This window comes from Drosophila eugracilis, unplaced genomic scaffold (assembly GCF_018153835.1).
Source record: "Drosophila eugracilis isolate 14026-0451.02 unplaced genomic scaffold, ASM1815383v1 contig_1858, whole genome shotgun sequence".
In the NCBI taxonomy this organism is placed as follows: Eukaryota; Metazoa; Arthropoda; class Insecta; order Diptera; family Drosophilidae; genus Drosophila; species Drosophila eugracilis.
In genome coordinates, this window is record NW_024572708.1 from 668,937 (window position 1) to 676,960 (window position 8,024).

Consider the following 8,024-nt stretch of genomic DNA (forward strand, 5'->3'; position numbering starts at 1 on the left):
TCGGACACAGGCACACTCTGTCGATAAATACCCTTTCTTTGTTCTCGAAGTTGGGGGGTATTATTAATTTGATTAGTTTGGCAACTAGTTTGGGGTAGTTTTGGTGTTAGTGGGTAGTTAATAATGGATGGGCTCAAGGAGTTTTAGTATCCCTTTTTTTGAGTGATTAAAAAGTTTTTAAGAATGTGAAGCCTGGATCAGATTTACTAAGAACATTCAGTCTAGTTTAGAAGATTATTAGATTTTATTTTAATATTTCACTTTAAAAAACTAACTTCTTGTTAATCGCAAACTTTAAAAATCATTTTCTAAAGGGTATTATATTTTTCTAATATTTGTTTTTTCAATGATTTTGTTGTTTTCGAACCTGGTGGGTTGCTGCTGCTCCTGCTGCTGGTGTTGCTGGCTTTTATTTTTGCGTTGTTTGGTCAATTGGAAAACATTTCGATGCAGACTTTTGGTCGCCGTCTCGTTGGCCAAACCGCCGGCGCCACCGAAAAATACAAAAAGAGGTGGTTGTGTAGAGGTTTGGGGCGGTGAGCATTTTAGGGGGGTTGGTGGCTGCTGCCGTTGCCGTTGCCATTGCCATTGCCCGGCATAATGGCGTCGTTATTATTTTGGCATTAAAAAGAATTAATACGCTTCAATAGTTCTCGTTGTCGTCGCCAGGAGTCTCGAGACGCCTCTCGACGTGAATAGATCGTTAGGCAGCATGCCAGCCATTCACACTGAATTTTCTACCCCTCCTCTTCCTGCTCCTTCTCCTCCTCCTATCATTTCCCTAGAAGACTTTTCCTTTATCGAGGCTTTTGCTAGTTTTCCATTCTCCTTTTTTGGCTTTGCACTCTGCTTTGTCACGCATTGGAGAGCAATTTTTGGCTCTCGAAGCATGCAAATGGATGTGAAAGGAAGGTAGTGAGGCGGTGGGGAAAGGAAGTGCGGAAAAAGGGGTTGGAAAAGCCGGGAAATTGTTAGTGATGGGTATGGTAAGAGGAAGGGTGGTAGGGGGTTTAGGTAGAGGAGCCCATGATACACGCATTGAGCGGAATGGACGACGTTTCATAGGCAACCGTGCATGAGTTTCCCTTCTACATATTTTCTCCTATTTTCTACAGTTTTTTTTTCTCTTCCTTCCTCTTCTGCTTCTTCTTCGTATTTACCCCCGACTGGCCACATTCTTCTTTGGCTAAATACATTGCTTAATGTTTTCATTTTCATTTTCCCTTTGACCATCTGCAGGTTTTGGATTTTTCTTTCGGTTGACCTAGAAATTGCTTGGGTCATCGTTGTGGATAGTATTCTTTGATTTTCCACTTAAGGGAGTTAGTTTTCATAAATAGATTTTGATATTATTTATGTTAAAGGGTTGAATATGAGTTGGGCTCAATGGGGAAAATGATTTTTGTTTGCGGAAAGCAAGAAAATCCTTTGGAAAAACTACTTTTTATGCTGAAATATTAAATTTTCCCTATTAATATCAAACATTCTTGCTGTTTTGATTATGAAACTATTAACTATTATGAGATTCTGATTGTTATAAACATAAATTAACATTCATTTAAACAGAAATTATTCGATTTTTCTAACAAATAATAAATTAAAAAGCTAAAATAATCTTAAACAGAGCCAAAATGTTTAATAAATCAGCAATAAATTTCATAATTTTATCTTTACTTTTTAATGAAAACATAAAATGACAAAGTAAAATGAAAGAGTTCTCTTATTTTTCATATTTTCCATAAAAACAATACTTTTAATCTAACTAACGTGTAAACTTAAAACAAAAAACCTAACAAATTGCTAATTAAATATGCAAAATTGTAGAGAAAAAAAAACCTCAACTATATATTTAACCCCATTTAAATACATTTTGTAAAGCTCTCTCCTGGCTTGTGAGTGAGGTCAAAGAGCAATGGGCTAAAACTAAAAACTCATCAATAAAACATCAATAAAATGCGTGTGTGATTACACATTGGTAAATGCATAAGCCCCGCCGCTGTCAAGTCGAGTTGAAAAGCGGACAAACGGGAAAACTGTCAATAATTGCACATAATTCCATATTGAAACCTTTGACAACGTCATTCAGTGTTGTACTGCGTAGTTTTCCCTGTTTTCCCGCTTTCCCACCACTAAACAAACAATATGCGACAAACCACTTGACACGACGGGGCTAAGGGTTAACATCGATTGTATGGAAAATCGCTGGAAAAGTGCTTAGTGCTCTCGCTGGTCACGATGATTAACTGATAATCCCCCAGGGGATTTATATAGATTGGTTGTTTCCTTTTTTTTTTTTTTTTTTTTTCATTTCAATCATTGAAGAATGGCTAGGTTTGAAAAGCAAAACGGCCACAGGGAAACAATTAGCGAAAGGTAGCTGGAAAATGTGGGATTAAGTCGTTATGCAGGTCATAGTGAAAGATAACTTTTTTGTTATATATTTCCATAAATATGAAGGATTAAGGTGTAGTATGTATGCTTTGAGAGTGTGCAAAATGGCAAGCAATTTTAATCTTGTTTTCATTCATAATGCATAGGTTTAAAGTTGATTAAGGCATAAAGTGCTTTTATTGTATTAAAATGAGTAATCAATCGGTGGTGGAATGAATTGATATTTAAAGGTTTTGTATAACAAAAAGATAACTTTGCCTTCATAAAACATTCATTCTACATTCCATCAAAGTCCTCTTAATATTAATAAAAAAAGAATATATTAAAAGATTTTTAGTAAAAATATTAATCCAAATCCATTTTAAAATCATTCATTCTTCATTAAATCAAAGTTAAGGGTTAACATTAATCAAAAACACTAGAAAAATGAGAAAACTAAAAGATAAACTTTACTGTCATTTCTGTCTCTTATCCAAAAACCACTTTGCTATCAAAAATAATCTACGCATTGAATAATTTTTACCAGCGCCACCTATTGTCAGAAAAAAGCATAATTCATAACTGACTGAAGTCGCCACTGGCCCTGTGAGATCTCAAACTCTATATTTCTTACTAACTTGTGAAATAATTATTCGTTTTGTAAATCGAAAAAATTGTTGGTAAATCGATAAATAAATCGATTTTAATATTAAGCTTCACACTTTTCCGTAGTTTGTGGGCGTTAGAGTAGGCATGGCCAGATGCGATTCGCTAGCATCATTGGAAAGTGCAAGCTTAATCTCAACTATCTATCACTTATAGTTAGCAAGATCTCAGCTATCTCACAAAAAATTAAAACTGTTTTTCGAGATTAATGGGCGTAAGAGTGGGCATGTCTGGATAATGGTAGCAACCTAAGATGCATTGCTAGTTCAAGATTATACAATCTTAATCCCAACTTTCACTCTACATGAAAAGGGTATAGCAGAAAGATTTATAAATAAAAGTAAAAAGATCTTCATTATAGGCCTATAAACCAGAAACTTAACCCTAAAACTATCTCTCATTAAAACTACAAAACCATGTTATACCCACATCTAGGCATTTAGTAAAAAAACATAAACTTATTTATCATAATTTAAAATTTAATTTCTTTTTCCCTGCTGCATTTGATAGCCCAGGCAGAGGTCATAAAAACTTCCGCCGCAAATTGCAATTAGAAATGATATAGTTGTTGCTGCTGCTGCTGATGCTGTTGCTGTTGCTGTAGCTGCTATATCTAACGATAATAATTATGATGGGTGGTGATGGTCAGTGTGTAGGCAGGAAGGAAGAAGGGGAGGTTTTTAAGGGGGGCATTTGCATCAATGCAAATTCGATTTGCAATCGTTCAGGGCGAGGCTGGAATCAGAATACGAATCTGAATCAGAAACAGAATCAGAATCAGAAACTGAATGAGAGACAGAATCCGAAACAGAAACAGAATCAGAACCAGGGCCAGGCAGTCCAGGCAGCATTCCAATTCCAATTTAGTTGCACGCAAATATTTATTTAATTTCTATGCAAACTCATGCACAGATACAGATGCAGATGCGGATGCAGATTGGCATACCAGATACGGCGGTCACATATGCACTATGGCAGCTTCCCCCTCGCCCTCTCTCTCTCTCTCTCTCTCTCTCTCTCTCTCTCTCTCTCTCTATCTTTCTATATAGATATATATATATAGTAAACATATATAGATACAAATGCAGATGCAGATACAGATAGAGATATACATAAATACAGGTGCTGTCAGTGCATATCTATTAGATACACATTCCTGACCCTCCTCTCCCCTCAAAAACGAATATTTTCATTTTGCCTGTGTATTTCGGGTTTTCCCTTTTTTCCGAACTGCATTTTGTGTTTGCTTTCCATCCAGCTAGCCGAAAAATATATCAAAATATACACACATTCAGTTGGATTAGATTTTAGGGACACATTTTCTTCACTATATAGATATAGATATATACATATATAGATAGAGTTTATCAGCCTTTGAACTGGAAATGTATTTGCTTATTACGAGTTGGAAGCTGCAATTAAAGTCAAGCCAACAAGCGTCTGTAATTGACTCTGTTGAAAGGATCTCAATGAAACGAAGGACAAGTGCTTGCTTCTCTATCTCTGTCTCTGTCTCTGTTTCTTGGAAAATTGCAGCAAGGTTATGTCAACATCTAGTTCCGGTTTTGCCAAATTACTTGTGGATACAAATACATCGTATGCATCATCGTATACTAGTTTGTATCAATTTCATTGTTATTTCTTGGCACTTTGATTGTGTTGATTGAACTGCCTGACATGCCACATCAAAGCTGTATTTAGGGTTATCTTAACAGGGCTGTCTATGTTTATAGGTCAGTCTAGTTGTTTAGTTAGTTAAACTAATTGATTAACAACTGGGTTGTTTTTTGTAGAGTTTAAAGTCTGTTTTAAGGTGATTACTGAGATACCTATTGAGATTGTCTTTACTGTGCTTAGTTTTGGGTTTCTTTAGATACTTTTCCTGCCTTGGTCATATTTTTTGTTTTAAAATCGAATTTATTAAGAATTGGTTTGTCTTTGATAGTTTTTCATTAAGTTTAACTCATTTTTAACATGAGTATTGGAACACTTATTGAGATTCTCTTAACTGTGATAAGTTTCTGGGTTTCTTTAGATATTTTATGTTATCTTTTTTTCTGTTATGGGTTTATTTTTCGTTTTAGAATCGAATTCATTATCCATTGGTTTATTTCTTATTCTTTTTCAATAAGTTTAACTCTGTTTTAAGTTGATTATTGGAGTACTTATTGATATTCTCTTTACTGTAATTAGTTTTGAGAATCTTTTAGATACTTTATGTTGCCCTGTATTCGGTTTTAGTCGCCTTTTTCATCCCAAAATCAAATGAATTATAAATTGTGTTATTTTTTCATTATGTTTAACTTTGTTTTATATTGCTTAATGGAATATTAACTGAGTTTCTTTTTACTGTGCTTAGTTTTAAGTATCTTTAGATAGTGTATGTTAACTTTTTTCAGATTTAGTATTTTTTTTCAATCCAAAATAGAATTGGTTATAAATTGGGTTATTTTTTCATAAAGTTTAACTCTATTTTAACATGATTATAGTAGGGTACATATTTATATTCTCTTTACTGTAATTAGTTTTGATAATCTTTAGATACTTTTTATCTCTTTCTTAAGTCTTAGCCACAGTTTTTACTTTAGAATCGAATGGATTTTTATTGGTTTCTCACTAAGTTAACTCTATTTTAACTTTATTGGTAGGATACTTATTAATATTCTCTTAATTATGCTTAGTTTTGAGTATCCTTAGGTACATAATGTTATCTCATTCCTAAGCCTCAGTCACAGTTTTTACTCTACAATCGAAAGGATTAATAATTGATAGATTTCCATTAAGTTTATCCCTGTTTTCACATGACTACAAGCCTTGCTTTTGGAAATATTCTTTATTGTGATTAGTTTTGAGTATCTTAAGTTACTTTATGTTACCTTTTTTTCGAATTTAGTCGCCTTTTTCATCCCAAAATCAAATTGATGAATAATTTGGATTGTCTTTCATAGTTTTTCATCAAATTTATCGCTATTTGAACATGATTACCAGGATACTTACTGAAATTACCCTTACTGTGATTATCTTAGAGTATCTTTAGATACTTTCTATTACCTATTCTCATTCGCAATCATCTTTTTCCTTCTCCAATCTCAAAGTCCAACCCAAAGACCATCATAATTAAATTCAACAGGCATCTATCGTTTCGGATTTCCATTTATGTTGCTATCAAATCAATGATTGAAGCACACATACAAACCACACACACACACACACTAACAGAGAATGTGTAAAATGATTTCCAAACTTTGCTCTCCCTTGATAATTATACAAAATGTTAGGATGATGGGGTAATGGGGGAGTGATTGCTGTTTTTCAATTGGAAATGTTGCTTTGCTAATGTTTCGAAAATGATGAATCGCATCCTGTTAGTGGGCTCAGCTCTCTCTCCCTTTGCTGTTATCAAACTCCAATCCCTTTTGGTTCCACATCCTTCCCTGGGGCATTATGCACCAACACTCAACAATTTGCTATTTACCCATTATTGGGCACTGAAACTCCCTTGCCCTTGCCCCCTACCCTCAACAAATCTCGATTGAATTCATGGCGAGGATGCCCTGATGATGGCTCGCTCTATGGCTCATTCTCTTTCCATTTGTTTGCTTTTTTGTCGCTTTTATTGTGAGTGAAAATCATGAATTTCCACAGGAACAGCAACAGCAGCAGCAAACCGGAAGACAGAAGACAAGTAAACCGCTTTTCTGCATTTTCCCTGTCTCTATGAGTGTGTGTGCGTTGGTGTGTGGAAAAGCGTAGTAAAGAAAGGGAGGAAAAAAAGTAGCATTCCTGGCTAATGAACACACGACACTGACATCGAAGTTGGGTGAAGTTTAGGGGGGAGGTGTAAGTGTGTGTGTGTGTGTGTGTTAAAAAAGGGTGTTTAGTGCATTTTGCAATTATGAAATTCTGGATGTGGATTTTTGCTGGCTGTCTGTGGCAGTCTGTGCCTGCTTTCCGGCAACAAATTTAGAACAAGCGTAAAATTTGCAATTAAATGCTGGGCAAAAACCACTGCCGCCCACAGTGTTACGCCCACTAATGAAGGGACAACCATGGCATATACACATATATATATATATATACTACATATCTTTATAAGTATATGAGTGTGTGTGTGGCTGTGTGTGTCTGTGTATAGAACGTAACATAAATGAGGTCAGTTTCCCCTTGCTGCTCTGCCTTGGCTACCCGTTTTTTTCCCTACTCATTTTTTGCTTTTTGGGCTTGTTGTGACATTTTTTGGTGCATTAAAGCAACAATACTGACAAAAACACAGCGTTGAACAGCAGCAACAACAATGACCAGCAGTCAGGTGGGGAATGGGTAAAAGTGCTCTACTATACTACTCCTCACATTGCGTATACGCCACGCTGGTCACGATGCAATAATGCCCAGCGTTGGCATTAAAAACAAACTGGAAATGAATACAAAACATGGGTAACGCGAGTTTAGCCAATGATGATCGGGATTATTGATACCCCATAGGAGAGGTTAGTAAAGTGTTAGGAGGCTTAGTAGGAAAAGTAGTTTAGGATTATTAAAAATATAATTTTTAGGCATTTTTGTTTGGGTATTTTAGACTTTTAAAGTCTTTATTTTCTTATCTTTTTTTAACTTAAAAAAAATAACACTAATCAGCCAACTAGTCGTATACGCAATATTTGCCCAACAGACATTTTGTCATAAGATATTTATTATATATTGATATTGATTAGATGTATATTTGATCACTTGACTTACAATAGCTACTGCTGCTGCCACCCCATTTCAGTTTAAATCGCAGCCCATTAAACAAGATCGTAGTCGTATACGTAACGTTTACCCTGTAGCCATCAAGCAGTTATAAAAACGCAGTAACAACAAACCAAAAAAAAAAAAGCAAAAACAAAGTGAAAAAAAAAGAAAAACCCAGGGAGAGAGTCGACAAAAGGAACAACAAGAGGCAAACAAACAGCGACAAGAAAATGACAGAAGGTTTCGATTATACAACA